A 15,861-nucleotide genomic window follows, 5' to 3' on the forward strand; every position below is an offset into this window, starting at 1 on the left:
AGACAGACAGCAGAAGGGCAGTACACAGCAGCCCACTGTAGGTGTAAAATGTGTGGCTGCAGGCGACGTAATAGTCAAAGTGAACCAGGCTGGCTTAGTGAGCAGGAGCCAGGAGGTGGTAAAGGGTGGTAAGGCACATTAACGATGGTTCTTAGCCAGTTCATGTCCCCCTCTCGCCGACAACAGGGGCCAGGAACTCGCCTTCCACCCACGCCTGGTTCATCTTGAGAAACGTCAGTCTGTCCACAGACTTGTGAGACAGACGTGAGCGTTTCTCGGTGACCACACCACCAGCTGCACTGAAGCAGCGCTCGGACAGCACGCTGGAAGGGGGGCAGGACAGCACTTCCAGGGCGTACTGCGCCAGCTCGCTCCAGATCTCCAGGCGCTTGACCCAATACTCCATGGGATCAACAGGGGCATCGCTGTCAAGCCCGCTGTAGGACCCCATGTAGTCAGCCACCATGCGGGTCAGGCGCTGGCTGTGACCGGTGGAGGATGCTGCTGCATGCACCTCCTGTCTAGTCACTGCTGCCGGAGCCTCTACAGTCCTGTAGAGCTCGTGGCTGAGAGACAGCAGGTCTGTGGGGCGCTTGCTGCTGGATGCAGGCACCTGCTGCTGCCTCTGTGCTGGCTGCTGGACAGTGGGGGTGGAAGGCTGGGGGAAGGCTTCCTCCAAGCGCTCAACAAGGGCCTGCTGCAAGCTCCTTATTTGTTGCGCTGGGTCTCCTCCTGCAGGCGGCAGGAACTGGCTCAACTTCCCCTTGAGGCGTGGGTCCAACATCATGCTGATCCAGATGTCCTCCCTCTGCTTCATCTGGATCACCCTGGGGTCTCTGCGCAGGCACGTCAGCATGTGCGCTGCCATTGGGAAGAGGCGGGCCACGTCTGCTGGCACATCGACGGCAGTGCTGCTGTCCTCATCCTCTCTCCACCCCCGCACCAACTCAGCTGCACTGTGCTGCTCCCCCTCATCAGCAGCAAGGTCAGGGACCTCCACCAAGTCCTCCTCCTCCTCCCCCTCAGAGGTGGACTGTGCAGCTGCTTGCCGCTCCTGCTGGTCCAAGGCTGCCGCTCCCTGTTCCAGCAAAGCATCGAGGGCCCTGTTCAGCAGACAAACCAGGGGCACCCACTCGCAGACCATAGCATGGTCCCTGCTCACCATGTTAGTGGCCTGCAGAAAGGGAGCCAGCACTAAGCACACCTGCTGCATGTGCCTCCAGTCATCATCGGGGACGATGGACGGGATGTTGCTGGTCTTGTCCCTTCTCTGAGCGGCGGAAACAGTGGCCAGGGCAAGGTACTGTTTGACAGCGCGCTTCTGTTCAACCAGACGCTCCAACATCGCCAGGGTGGAGTTCCAGCGAGTCGGAACGTCAAGGATCAGCCGATGGCGTGGCAGATCCAGCTCCCTTTGCACGTCTTCCAGGCTCGCACAGGCTGCAGCCGAGCGCCGGAAGTGACGCACAACGTTCCTTGCCGTTTCCAGCAGTTCGCCCATCCCCTGGTAGGTGCGCAAGAACTTCTGCACCACCAGGTTCAGCACGTGGGCAAGACAGGGGATGTGGGTCAGGTTTCCCCTGTCTATTGCGGCAACCAGATTGGCCCCATTGTCGGCCACCACCTCTCCGACTCTGAGGCCTCTGGGGGTCAGCCAAATCCTCTCCTGCTCCTGGAGTTTGGCCAACACATGGGTTGCCGTCAGCTTGGTCTTCCCAAGGCTGACCAAGTGCAGCAGCGCTTGGCAGTGGTGGGCCTTCACGCTGCTGCTGAGGCGGGGGGTTTGGCCAGGTGTGCCGGAGGATGGCAGAGGATCGGAGGAACCTGCTGCAGTTCCCCTGACCCTGCGGGGTGGCACCACCCACTGTGTTGCTGCTGCTGCTGTGCCCGCTGCTGCTCTCCCATCCTCACCCCCTTCCACCAAGCTGACCCAGTGGACAGTGAAGGACAGGTAGCGGCCTGTCCCGAAGCGGCTGCTCCAGGAGTCCATGGTGACGTGGACCCTTTCACCAACCGCGTGCTCCAGCCCTCGCTTCACATTGGCCATCACAAAGCGGTGCAGTGCAGGAATGGCCTTGCGGGAGAAAAAGTGTCTGCTGGGGAGCTGCCAGTCTGGGGCTGCGCAAGCAAGCAGCGCACGAATGTCGCTCCCCTCCTGCACGAGCGTGTACGGCAGGAGTTGGGAGCACATGGCCCGTGCCAGCAAGCCGTTCAGCTGCCGCACCCGACGGCTGCTGGGAGGCAGAGCCCTAACCACCCCCTGGAAGGACTCGCTCAAAAGGCTCTGGCGTGGCCTTTTGCTGGCACGGGAATCAGCAGACACAGCGGAGGAGGCCACTGAGGACTGGCTGCCAGAACAGGCCTCAGTGTCGGCGGCAGGAGTTGCAGAGGGGGGAGGAGCAGTGCGTTTCCGCACTCCTGCTGGTGCTGCTGGAGGAGCAGGAGGGCGGGTGGCTGCTGTTGCTGCTGCTGCTGAAGGCTGTGCAGTGATGGGTGTGGTGCCACTGCCAGCACCAGATGCCTTCAGCCTCTGGAACTCCTGATGCTGGTGGAAATGTTTCGCAGCAAGGTGGTTGATGAGCGAGCTGGTGCAGAACTTTAAGGGGTCTGCACCTCTGCTCAACTTCCGCTGACAGTGGTTGCAAGTGGCGTACTTGCTGTACACAGTGGGCATGGTGAAATATCGCCAGATTGGTGACAGAAACATCCCCCTACGGCATGGAAGCGCTGCTGCCTGTCTCCCTGTGGTGGTTGGGGGGGGGGGCTTGGGGGGCTTGGGTGCGGCTGGTGGTGGTACTGGCAGATGCTGCTGCTGCTGCTGCTGAGCCTGAGACACCAGCAGGCTGTGGGACCTGCCTACTGCTGCTGCCAATGCTTGCAATGATGCGCCTCCTTGCAAGGCCCACAAGAGCATCCTCCTCCTCCTCCTCAGAGCTGCTGAGGACGACATCCCCTGGAGGTGGTGGCACCCAGTCTCTGTCTGTCACCGGGTCATCATCATCCTCCCCCTCCTGAAACATGTCCTGCTGGGATGAGGACCCCCCAAACTCCTCTCCTGATGCATGGATGGGCTGCTTGACTGTCGCCACAGTCTTGCTGTCCAATCCCTCATCCCCCAAAGTGCCCATCAGCATCTCCTCCTCAAAATCGCCAACAACAGCAGACAATTGACTCATGATGCCTGGGGTCAAAAGACTGCTGAATGACAGGTCGCCAACTGACGGTGAACTGGCCTCCTCCCCAGGCCCTGCTGGGCGGCTGCTGCGAACAGGGGTGGTGGTGAGGGTGGAGGCCTCGGATGCAGAGCTGATGGCGGGCTGCTCATCCTCCGTCATCAGTTGCACCACAGTGTCTGCATGCTTTTCCTCAATGGGACGTTTCCGACCCGGCTGGAGGAAAATCGGAGCAGGTGCTACACGCTGCTGCTGTGTCTCTGCAGCGTGAGTTGCAGATGCTCCTGCTGGGCGGTGCCCAAGGCGTCCACGGCCAGTGGCTATGGGAGGAATGTTAGCCACTGACGCTGCTGCTGCTGCTGCGGAACTGTGCATGGTGGCGCGCCCGCGGCTTGCCACAATGCTGCTCCCTCTCCTCCTGATTCCCTTGCTGCCCTTCCCCTTGCCCAAACCACGCTGGCTGCCACTTCCAGACATCTTCGATGTTTTGGGCGTATAGACAAAAGTTTTTTAAAAGGGCGGGTGAAAAGTGGGGTACTTTAATGGAGTGGGTTGGTGGGTGAGGTGACTGAGTGAGTGTCCCTAGTACAGTAAGTAAGTAGTAACAGTCAGGAAGTACAACTAGCAGTTACAATAATCAGTAGTAATCACAAGTAAATTTAGTGTGTGTACACTACAGACAGTGAGTGCACGCACGCGCAAACACGCGCAGGAGCTAGCCTATGAACAGTGACTGAGTGAGTGTCACTAGTACAGTAAGTAAGTAAGTAGTAACAGTCAGTAAGTACAACTAACTAATTACAATAAGCAATCAGTTATCAGAAGGAAATAGAGTGTGTGTAGTGTGTGTACACAGACAGTGAGTGCACACACGCAGGAGCTAGTAGCCTATGAACAGTGACTGAGTGTCCTAGACTCCTAGTACAGTAAGAGTAAGTAGTAACAGTAAGTACAACTAACTAATTACAATAATCAATCAGTTATCAGAAGGAAATAGAGTGTGTGTAGTGTGTGTACACAGACAGTGAGTGCACACACGCAGGAGCTAGTAGCCTATGAACAGTGACTGAGTGTCCTAGACTCCTAGTACAGTAAGAGTAAGTAGTAACAGTAAGTACAACTAACTAATTACAATAAGCAATCAGTTATCAGAAGGAAATAGAGTGTGTGTAGTGTGTGTACACAGACAGTGAGTGCACACACGCAGGAGCTAGTAGCCTATGAACAGTGACTGAGTGTCCTAGACTCCTAGTACAGTAAGAGTAAGTAGTAACAGTAAGTACAACTAACTAATTACAATAATCAATCAGTTATCAGAAGGAAATAGAGTGTGTGTAGTGTGTGTACACAGACAGTGAGTGCACACACGCAGGAGCTAGTAGCCTATGAACAGTGACTGAGTGTCCTAGACTCCTAGTACAGTAAGAGTAAGTAGTAACAGTAAGTACAACTAACTAATTACAATAATCAATCAGTTATCAGAAGGAAATAGAGTGTGTGTAGTGTGTGTACACAGACAGTGAGTGCACACACGCAGGAGCTAGTAGCCTATGAACAGTGACTGAGTGTCCTAGACTCCTAGTACAGTAAGAGTAAGTAGTAACAGTAAGTACAACTAACTAATTACAATAAGCAATCAGTTATCAGAAGGAAATAGAGTATGTGTAGTGTGTGTACACAGACAGTGAGTGCACACACGCAGGAGCTAGTAGCCTATGAACAGTGACTGAGTGTCCTAGACTCCTAGTACAGTAAGAGTAAGTAGTAACAGTAAGTACAACTAACTAATTACAATAAGCAATCAGTTATCAGAAGGAAATAGAGTGTGTGTAGTGTGTGTACACAGACAGTGAGTGCACACACGCAGGAGCTAGTAGCCTATGAACAGTGACTGAGTGTCCTAGACTCCTAGTACAGTAAGAGTAAGTAGTAACAGTAAGTACAACTAACTAATTACAATAAGCAATCAGTTATCAGAAGGAAATAGAGTGTGTGTAGTGTGTGTACACAGACAGTGAGTGCACACACGCAGGAGCTAGTAGCCTATGAACAGTGACTGAGTGTCCTAGACTCCTAGTACAGTAAGTAGTAACAGTAAGTACAACTAACTAATTACAATAATCAATCAGTTATCAGAAGGAAATAGAGTGTGTGTAGTGTGTACACAGACAGTGAGTGCACACACGCAGGAGCTAGTAGCCTATGAACAGTGACTGAGTGTCCTAGACTCCTAGTACAGTAAGTAGTAACAGTGAGTACAACTAACTAATTACAATATTCAATTACAATAATCAATCAGTTATCAGAAGGAAATAGAGTGTGTGTAGTGTGTACACAGACAGTGAGTGCACACACGCAGGAGCTAGTAGCCTATGAACAGTGACTGAGTGTCCTAGACTCCTAGTACAGTAAGTAGTAACAGTGAGTACAACTAACTAATTACAATATTCAATTACAATAATCAATCAGTTATCAGAAGGAAATAGAGTGTGTGTAGTGTGTACACAGACAGTGAGTGCACACACGCAGGAGCAGCTAGTAGCCTATGAACAGTGACAGTGAGTGTCCTAGTACAGTTACAGTATATAACTACAATACTAATACAATCAGTAGTAAAGGACAGCAGAAATACTGGTATAGAATAGAGAGAAATAAACAGAGGACAGGAGGACAGCTGCCCACACAGGCAAGGCCCTGAGGCCTAAAGCTGTAAGCCTGCAGCAGCTGGCCTGTCTCTATGTAACACAAAAGCTACTAACTAAAATACAATGTCTAACTATCTAACAACAATATAGGTGTGTATAGGAGGTGTATGTGAGCAAAAACGCTAGGTAAATGACCACAATAAAGCTCTTGCTAAGCCAAAGCACAAAGGAGCAACTCTCTCTCTATGCAAGTCTCAGGCAAGGACGGAGAAACGTAACATGGCGGCCGCTATTTATAGGGTAGGGGCTGGCCAGGGTCCCCCTCTGTGATTGGCTGCCGTCAGAGGGCCTGGGAGCCCTCTGATTGGCTCTAAGGACATCAATCTGGGCTATGACGCTATTCGAGCTCGGTACCGAGCTCGAATAGCGCCGTTTGCTCGAATAGCTCGAATAGTGAATGGGCTATTCGAGTGTACGCGAATAGCCCATTCGAATAGCTACAGCTATTCGGAGCTCGAATACCGAGCTCGAATAGCTGGAAAAGAGCTCGAATATTCGAGCTACTCGAATATTCGAGCTCTGCTGAGCACCACTGCCTCCTATATTAGCTTCTGCGAGGAGGTGTGCATCCCCAAGAAGACCTTTAAGGTCTACTCTAACAACAAGCCCTGGTTCAATGGCAAGCTACGCCGGCTCCGCAAAATCAAGAAAGCAGCACACAAGTCCGGCACCCCTGAGGAATACAAGGCAGCCAGACACACCCTTAAACGAGAGATCAGCGCCGCTAAGAGTGTCTACTCCAACAAGCTGGGCCTCAGCCTCAGGTCCAACAATCCTCGGGAGGTCTGGAAAGGCCTCAGAGCAGTCACGAACCTTAAACAACCACCTCAACATGCGCCCCCAAGCCTCGAACTGGACGAAAAACTCAACGAGTTCTACTGCAGGTTCGAGCACCTACCCAATCACCCGCAGGGCAAGGTAGTCACCCCTAGTGCTCCTCCCGCAGCCGCCCCTCCAAGAATGGTCCATGGTCTAGCAGAGCCGGTGGCTGATGTACTAAGGCACCTCCAAAAGCTGAACCCCAGGAAGGCTTCTGGCCCAGACGGTGTGTCCTCCTCCTGTTTGAGAACCTGCGCCAGCCAGCTTGCCCCTGTCCTCACCCACATATTCCAGAAATCACTGACGGAGGGAATAGTTCCCACCTGCCTCAAAAAGTCTATCATCATACCAGTCCCCAAAAAAACGGGCATCACGGACCTCAACAACTATAGACCTGTTGCCCTAACTTCAACCGTCATGAAGATCTTTGAAAAACTGGTCCTCGCACATCTGAAAGGGGCCACTGACGCTCTCCTGGACCCACTTCAATTCGCATATAGAGCCAACAGATCTATAGAGGATGCCATTAACATTAGCCTGGCCTTCATCCTGGAACATCTAGACAGGCCTGACACCTACGCCAGAATCCTCTTCCTGGACTTCATCTCCGCCTTTAATACCATTTGCCCTAACATCCTGTACGGCAACCTAGTGCAACTTGGTGTCGATCACACTCTCTGCGGGTGGATCAAGGATTTCCTCACCAACAGGAAGCAACTAGTAAGACTCGGCGACTGCTCCTCCCAGGTGAGAACCACCAATACTGGTGCTCCCCAAGGGTGTGTACTGTCTCCGAACCTGTTCTCCCTGTATACGAACTGTTGTGTCTCAACCGCAGACTGCGTTATGGTTGTTAAATTTGCGGATGACACCACTATCCTCGGCCTGATCAGTGGAGGTGACGAACGCTCCTACCATAGCGAGATTGAGAGGATCTGCAACTGGTGTAGAAGCAACAAGCTTGTCCTAAACGCTGCAAAGACTGTTGAGTTAACTGTGGACTTCAGGAAGTGCCCTCCCCCTCTCAACCCAGTCATCATTGAAGGCACTGAAGTTGCCAGAGTATCTAGCGTTCGGTTCTTGGGCACAACCATAACTGATGATTTGAGATGGGGAGAAAACATCACTAAATGCCAAAAAAAGCCCAGCAAAGGCTGTTCTTCCTGAGACAACTTAAGAAGTTCGGTATGCCCCAGGAGCTGATGACAAGTTTCTACACGGCTACCATCGAGTCTATCCTTTGCTCCTCAATCATCGTATGGTATGCAGGCGCCACCGCTAGCGACAAGTATAAACTACAAAGAGTGATCAAGGCTGCAGAAAGAATCATTGGGACTTCCCTGCCACCACTGGACCTACTTCATGCCTCCAGGTTAAGCAGCAGGGCAAACAGGATTGCACAAGACCCCCGCCATCCCGGCTGTCGCTTTTTCAACCACATGCGCACAGGCCGCCGCTACAGAACTATTCCAACTAAAACCTCCAGGCACAAGAACTCCTTTTTCCCCCAAGCTGTGCTCGCCCTTAACTAGCGCGTCCACACTCAGCACGCCCTCCGGGCAGGGCCTCACGGACACCGCACTCTACAGCTTAATGCTATATAGACCCCTGTACTATGCCCTATACTGTGCACATGTGCTTCTATACTGTCTGTGTTTTTTGTATTTCTGCACTATGACTGTTTTTTTTATTTCTGCACTATGACCGTTTCCCTCACTTTATGTTTTCTTTTGCTATGTCCATGCTATGTCCAATGCCAATGTGAACCAAAAATAATTCTGAGTGCGGCATCCGTCACACTTAGCGAAATAAATCTGATTCTGATTCTGATTCTGAGTACTGTGCGACTCAGTTCTCAGGTCCCTCTTCTTCTTTATTTATTCAGATGGTTTTGGTCAGTCTATCAACTGATCTGGTTTTCTGAATCATCTGTTGGGTGGTGGCACTCAAATCTATCACTCATCTCTGATGTGACAATATCCCTGAATATCTTAACATAGTTTCCTCTTTCATGTCTTCTTGCTTCCTAGAATTTAACTTTTTGGGCACCAAAGAAAATTGTATGTCTGGCACGAACCCATCACATCCCATTACCCCAAGAACACCATCACTACAGAGAAACATGGTGGTGGCAGCATCATGCTATGGGGATTTTTTTTCAGCATAAGGGAATCTGGTCTGAGTCAAGGGAAAGATTGGTGTTGCTAAATAGAGGAATATTCTTAAACAAAACCTGTGTCAGTCTGCCAGTGATCTGAGATAGGGACAGAGGTTCACCTTCCAGCAGGACAATGATCTGAAGCATACTGCTAAAACAACACTTGGATATTTTAAGGGGAAACATTTAAATGTGTTGGAATGGCCTAGTCCAAGTCCACACTTCAATCCAATAGAGAATTTGTGGTTGGACCTAAGTATTGTGAAAACCATCCAACATGAAGGAGCTGGGGCAGTTTTGCGTTGAGGAATAAGCAAAAATCCCAGTGGCAAGATGTGGCAAGCTTATATTATTAGTATTGCTTTATAAAGTGCCAATATATTCTGTAACACTGTATAACGTAAGAAACAAACATGGGGTGCATAATAATACAGACAATGGTATACATCAATATACAAAATACAGAATTTGTACAAAATACAGAATCAGTAATTATAGTCACAAAGGTAACATGATTAATAAAATGTATTACAAGTTCCAAGACACAGAAGGGTGAGAGAGAGCCCTGCCTTTGCAAGCTGACAATGTAAAGGAAGAGGTATACTGACCAATACCTGAATAACCCACTAAATGAGTACAATGAAAAAAGCTAATTGGGATATAAATAAAGTATAAGTTGTATAATGTCAACACATCACATGGGCTTCTGCAATAAAATATAACTTTTATTACAACTAGTAAAAGCAATCATCATTAAAAATCCCTGATGGGGATATTATCGCTGCAGCTTATCGCCTGATCAGGACCAATGTCTAATGGATTGGTGGGACGATTGACATATTGCCAGCCAGCGGGGCCTTTTGTGCGGACTTTATAGAGATCTTAGCAGGGTAAGACGTCACCTGCAAGAACATGGAGGATAGTCATCTCGGCCGATGAAACAATATTCCGGCAGATCTATGGAGATGTAACAACCTCATGGTGAGATCGTTTTATGTTATAATATATACGCACAGGGCAAACTGGATGGAATTAATTCCGGGCAACTATGCAGCAATACTAGAATAAGATAGCACTTTATACCCATACCTATATGGCCATAAACAAAGGAGATGCATCAAATGTGCAACACGTTTTGTATGTATTGTTCTTCTATGCACAAGCGGTTGATGAACGTTGACTGTTTGGAGGATATAATCCATTCTGGATTGGATTTATGATTTTTTGCTGTCCCCCTCTTTTTTGAAGTCTGTAGGCCTCAGACAGGGTGGAGGGGTGATTCATTTCACCCCCTTCTCAATACAGTGCGCACTGTGATGACTTTGCTTATTACCCCCATCGGGATTTTTAATGATGATTGTTTTTACTAGTTGTAATAAAAGTTATATTTCATTGTAGTAGCCCATGTGATGTGTTGACATTATACATTTTACACTTGAATTATATCCAAATTAGCTTTTTTCATAGTAATCTAAAGGGGTGGGGTAGTATACAATATTCATACCTAGAGACAGTATGTTTTAGGCTATCTAGTAAGAAGTACAACTTGGCCAGAGGTCAAAGGGGGAATGGCCTATAGTAGAGTGCATGCTTGTCAGAAAAGTGAGTTTTTAGGGAACAATTAAAGATATCAAAGGTTGGAGAATAATGGATGTTTTGTGGAAGAGGATTCCAGTGGAGGGATGAAGCATGGGAATAATCTTGAATATGTGAATGCAAGGAGGTTGTTCTAAAGAAGGACAAAAGAAGATCATGTGTAGTTCTAAGATTGTGGTTAGGTTGGTATCTGGAAACTACTAAGGAGGTGTACGAGGAGAGAGAGTGTAGACCTTCGTAGGTTAGGGTTAAGAGTTTGAAATGTAGCTTCTCATTAATTGGCAGCCAATGAAGAGCTTGACAGAGAAGAGCAGCAGAGGAAGAGAAAGAAAAAAGATGAATAAGTCAAGCAGCCGAGTTTACTATATATTGGAGCGGTGCCAGTCTGTTAGTTGGCAGACCACAAAGCAGTATATTACAATAGTGCAAACAAGATATTATAAGAACATATACTAAGATTTTAGTTGTGTCCTGGGTGAGAAAAGATCAGATGTGAGATATGTGTTTGAGTTGGAGATGACAGGAGCTGGTTAGGGAGTGAATGTGAGGAATAATGAAGAGTCAAATATTACCCCTAAGCACAGTGCTTTGGGAACTGAAGTTATAGAGGTGTTATTAACATTTATTGTTATATCAACCAGAGAGGTGGACCGAGACGGTGGAAAAATGGTTGGTTCGATTTTACTTATAAGTTTTAAGAAGGGAGAGGTCATGAATGTGGATATAGCAGACAAGCAGACAAGTAGTCAGGAACATGTGTGAGGAGGGAGTTACAGTTGTGTATCATCTGAGAGTTACAGTTGTGTATCATCTGCATACACTGTAAGTGGTATTGAAATGCCACATGAGTTGATTAAGTTGCCAAGGCAATGCATGTAAATGGAAAAGAGAAGGGGGCCAAGAACAGAGCCTTGAGGTACCCGCAAAGACAAAGGTTGTGGAGAAGAGATCTGTTTTGAGTAAGAGGCTGTAAAAGACCTTCCAGAGAGATAGGAACACATTCAGGAGCGAGCTAGGCCCTTTATGCCTACAGATGAAGGTATCTGTAGGAGTAAGGTGTGGTGGACAGTATCAAATGCTGATGACAGATCAAGAAGGTTGAGTATGTAATAATGGCCTTTGGGTTCAGCTGTAAGAAGGTCATTGACCCCCTTAGTAAGAGCAGTTTCTGTGGAGTGGTTAGAGCAAAAGCCAGACTGGAACTGATCAAGCAGGGAGTTAGCAGATACATAATGGCTTAGTTCAGCATGTATATGGCATTCAAGTAATTTGGATGCAAATGGGAGACGTGACACAGGCTGGCCACTGGGAGTTTGCGAGTGTGGTGAGATTTAGAGATTTTTTTAAGTAGTAGTGTCACAACATCCTTTTTGAGTGAGAGTGGAAAGATGGCAATGGAGAGGAATAGGTTAAAAAGCGATGTTAGTACAGGCATGCAGTGGCGTTCCTACCATTGGGCACAGGGGGGCGTGGCACCCCGGGTGACTGACAGCCAGGGGGGTGTCGTCACGACCCCCCATAGTTGCGTCTTGCAAAACAGGAGGGGAAGAGCAGCGCTAGAAGGAGAGGTGACAGGGACAGCGGCAGGGAGGAGGGACAAATCCCCCCCCTCTCCTGGGTCCCCTCTTTCTGCCTCTCTTCCCCTCCAAAATGACAGCGGGCAGCAAACAGGCAGGGTGGGCACTCAGGCAGGCGGAGAATACTCACTTCACTTCTGTGTTCCAGCTGCTGGAACGCTGCGTCGCCGTCACGTGCCTCTTCTGCGCCTCCAATGCTGGAGGCGCAGAAGAGGCACGTGATGGTGACGCAGCATTCCAGCGGCTGATACACGGAAGAGAAGTGAGTATTCTCCACCTGCCTGCCTGCCTTCCCTGCCTGTTTGCTGCCCACTGCCCCCGCTGTCATTTTGGAGGGGAGGAGAGGCAGAAGGAGGGGACCCAGGTGAGGGAAGGGGGGATATGTCCCCCCTCCCCACCGCTGTCCCGGTCACCCCTCCTTCTAGCTATACTTGGGGGCCACTATACTAGCTACACTTGGGAGGCCACTATACTAGCTACACTGGGCGGGGCCACTATACTAACTACACACGGGGGGCCACTATACTAGCTACACTGGGGGGATACTATACTAGCTACACTTGGGGCCACTATACTAGCTACAATGGGGGCCGCTATACTACCTACACTGGGGGGCCACTATACTAGCTACACTGGGGGACTAGCTACACTGGGGGCCACTATACTAGCTACACTGGGAGCCACTATGGGGGCCACTATACTACCTACACTGGGAGCATCTATACGGGGGATACTATACTAGCTACACTGGGGGCCACTATACTAGCTACAATAGGGGCCACTTTACTAGCTACCTTGGGGCCACTCTGCTAGCTACACTGGGGGCCACTATACTAGCTACACTGGGGGGCACTATACTAGCTACACTGGGAGCCACTATGGGGGGCACTATACAACCTACACTGGGGGCAGCTATATGGGGGGTCACTATACTAGCTACACTGGGGGCCAGTATACTAGCTACACTGGGGGCCACTTTACTAGCTACCTTGGGGCCACTATACTAGCTACACTGGGGGCAACTATACTAGCTACACTGGGGGGGCACTATACTAGCTACAATGGGGGCCACTATATTACCTATAGTGGGGGCAGCTATACGGGGGGTCCCTATACTAGCTATATTGGGGGCCACTATACTAGCTACACTGGGGCGGCTATCCTACCTACACTGGGGGCCACTATAGTAGCTAAACTGGGGGCCACTATACTACCTAAACTGGGGGCCACTATACTACCTAAACTGGGGGCCACTATACTACCTATGCTGGGGGCCACTATACTAGCTGTACTGGGGGCAACTATACTAGCTCCACTGGGGGCAGCTATACTTCTTACACTGGGAGCCACTATACTACCTATCTTGAGGGTATCTATACTGGGGGCCACTATACTAGCTACACTGGGGGCAGTAGCACTACCTACATTGGGGGCAGCAGATATGCTGCCTATCCTGGGGGCAACTATACTCACTATACTGGGGGCAGGTATATTGGGGCAACTATACTACCTTCACTGGGGGCAACTAACTACCTATACTGGGGTCAACTGTGCTAGCTACCTATACTGGGGGCAACTTTATTACATATACTGGGGCACCTATATGCAATTTGAGGGCTGCATGGGAAAACCACTTAGGATTTTGTCAATTTTATCAGTGAAGAATGTTGAAAATTCTTCAGCTGATACGCATGAAAAAGGAGGAGGAGGGGGACTGAGAAAGGATTTAAAATTGTTAAACAAACGCTTTGGATTGTAGGAGTGGGAGGGTATTAGGGAAAAAAATAGGACTGGTTTGCCGCACAGAGTGCATTTCTAAAGTTGTTTAAAGTGGTCTGAAACTCAGCATTTCTTTTTTGCTCTGAAATATTCCTTACAGCCTTAAACCTACTATCACAAAGAAAATTCGTAGCAGAACAGCATTCAAACAGTTAAACACAGAACTTTGTTTTGTAGGGAACAGCGCTTCAGCTTCTTATCTGCATCTAGAGAGGAGATTGCATTATCTTTTGTTTACATTTCACAGTTCTTACATTGTGTGTAACAACTGAAAACAAGCTCTCTCTGCTTCAAGCATGCACAGAGTTCAGAACAGCTCAGTAGAAGATTTTAATATATAATAAAAATCAGCTTGAATCAAATGAAATGGCAGCTTTCAGAGCAGATAAACTGTACTTTAGGAACATATAATTTGCAAATGGACAATAATACTTGCGCACAAAAGCAAATATGGTAACTGTATGGGTAATAAAAAGTAGGATAACAAATTTTTATTGAATGTTATGTTAGAGTTTCAGACCACTTTAAGGATTTTTTTATATCAAACGAAGTGCTCATTTGTGCTACTTTTTCTTCAGTGCCATTCAGCTACTCTAAAGTACTTTTTCAATTGTTTTGTACGGTAGCTATGGACAGCCAGGGTTGGTGACTGACATGATGAGGGCGGACATTGGTTAGAGGGGTAAAGGCATCCATGACTTTTGTGATTGAACTGTGGTAGTTTGTGTTGCCAAGTCTGGGTAAGTGACGGTTGATGTGAAGAGAGGTGTCAGGGCATTAGAGACAGGTTGCATATCTAGGTTGCGGTAGCTTCTGCGAATATGTGAGCAGGGTAGGAAAAAAGGAGGAGAGAGAAGTTAAGAAAGTTATGGCCTGAAAGAGGGAGCAGAGCATAAGTACAATCAGTGATAGAACATAGAAACTCATCCAAAGTGACTTGCAGCTGTAATTGCTGCAAGCCTACACAATTTCCCCTAAAACCTGCCAGGGCATAGATTTCACCTTACCACGCAACGCATTCTTGCCACTTTCATTGCTCCCGCTGATCTTGTTGCTCTTTGCCCATCGCAGCTCACTTGCCCTGCCGTCTCTGTGACAGCAGAGCCCTGTGAGCCGGTCAGGAGCAGATTTCATTGGCTCCTGACTCTGTCATCAAAGTAAGCAACTCCCATTGGCTTACAATAATCACATGGTAAGGAGCCAATGAAAGTGGCTCCTTACCAACTCACAGAGCTCTGTCCTCATAGTAGATGGCAGAGTGGGTGGCCTGATGTTCTGGGTGTGCATGGATGGCGGTAGCGGTGGGTATGTGCAGTGATTTGTTGGTATCCGGTAGTTTCTGGTACTTAAGTGGTTAAAGTTGTAGGCATGTTCTGTCAATGAAATGGTACAAGCTCTCAAACAACCCATTTTAATTCCAAGTTGTGAGGCAACAAAACATGAAAAATGCTCAGATTTAAAACAAAAAAACTCCACAGAACATAAAGAGATATCAAAGTGGAAGGAACAGAGCACTCTAAGTGTTTGGGTAGTAGAGATGGGGATTACACTAAACTCCTTCATGTGTAGGCATAAAACACTCATACTTTTTTATCTGTAGACATCAACTGCTAAACTTCTCAGCAGTAGTGTGAGACAGAGCATTTTCAGGTGCTGTTTAGGGAACCACGTTATGAGATCACCATCTACAGCTGTGAGGAAAAAAAGTTGTGAACTCCTAGGAATTTTCTGGACTCCTGCATAAAAAGCTCTCAAATGGGATCTGATTTTTGTCATAGTCATAAGGATAAATAGAAACAGACACAATTTACAAACAACACACACATCGGTTTACAGTGCTATTTGTTTACTAAACAAATGATGCACATTACTATCAAAGGCATTTCTAAAAAATAGTACATGAAATATTTTATTTACAGTAATCACTGGTGGAACTTACTTAATTGGCAAAAAAACAAAATACACAGGCCTGATACATTAAAGTTCTATAAGGATGCTAAAATCGTTGCAAAAATGACAACTAGTCATTACTGTAGTTAGGCGCTAGGTAAGTT

Source organism: Hyperolius riggenbachi, chromosome 2, assembly GCF_040937935.1.
Source record: "Hyperolius riggenbachi isolate aHypRig1 chromosome 2, aHypRig1.pri, whole genome shotgun sequence".
Classification (NCBI taxonomy): domain Eukaryota; kingdom Metazoa; phylum Chordata; class Amphibia; order Anura; family Hyperoliidae; genus Hyperolius; species Hyperolius riggenbachi.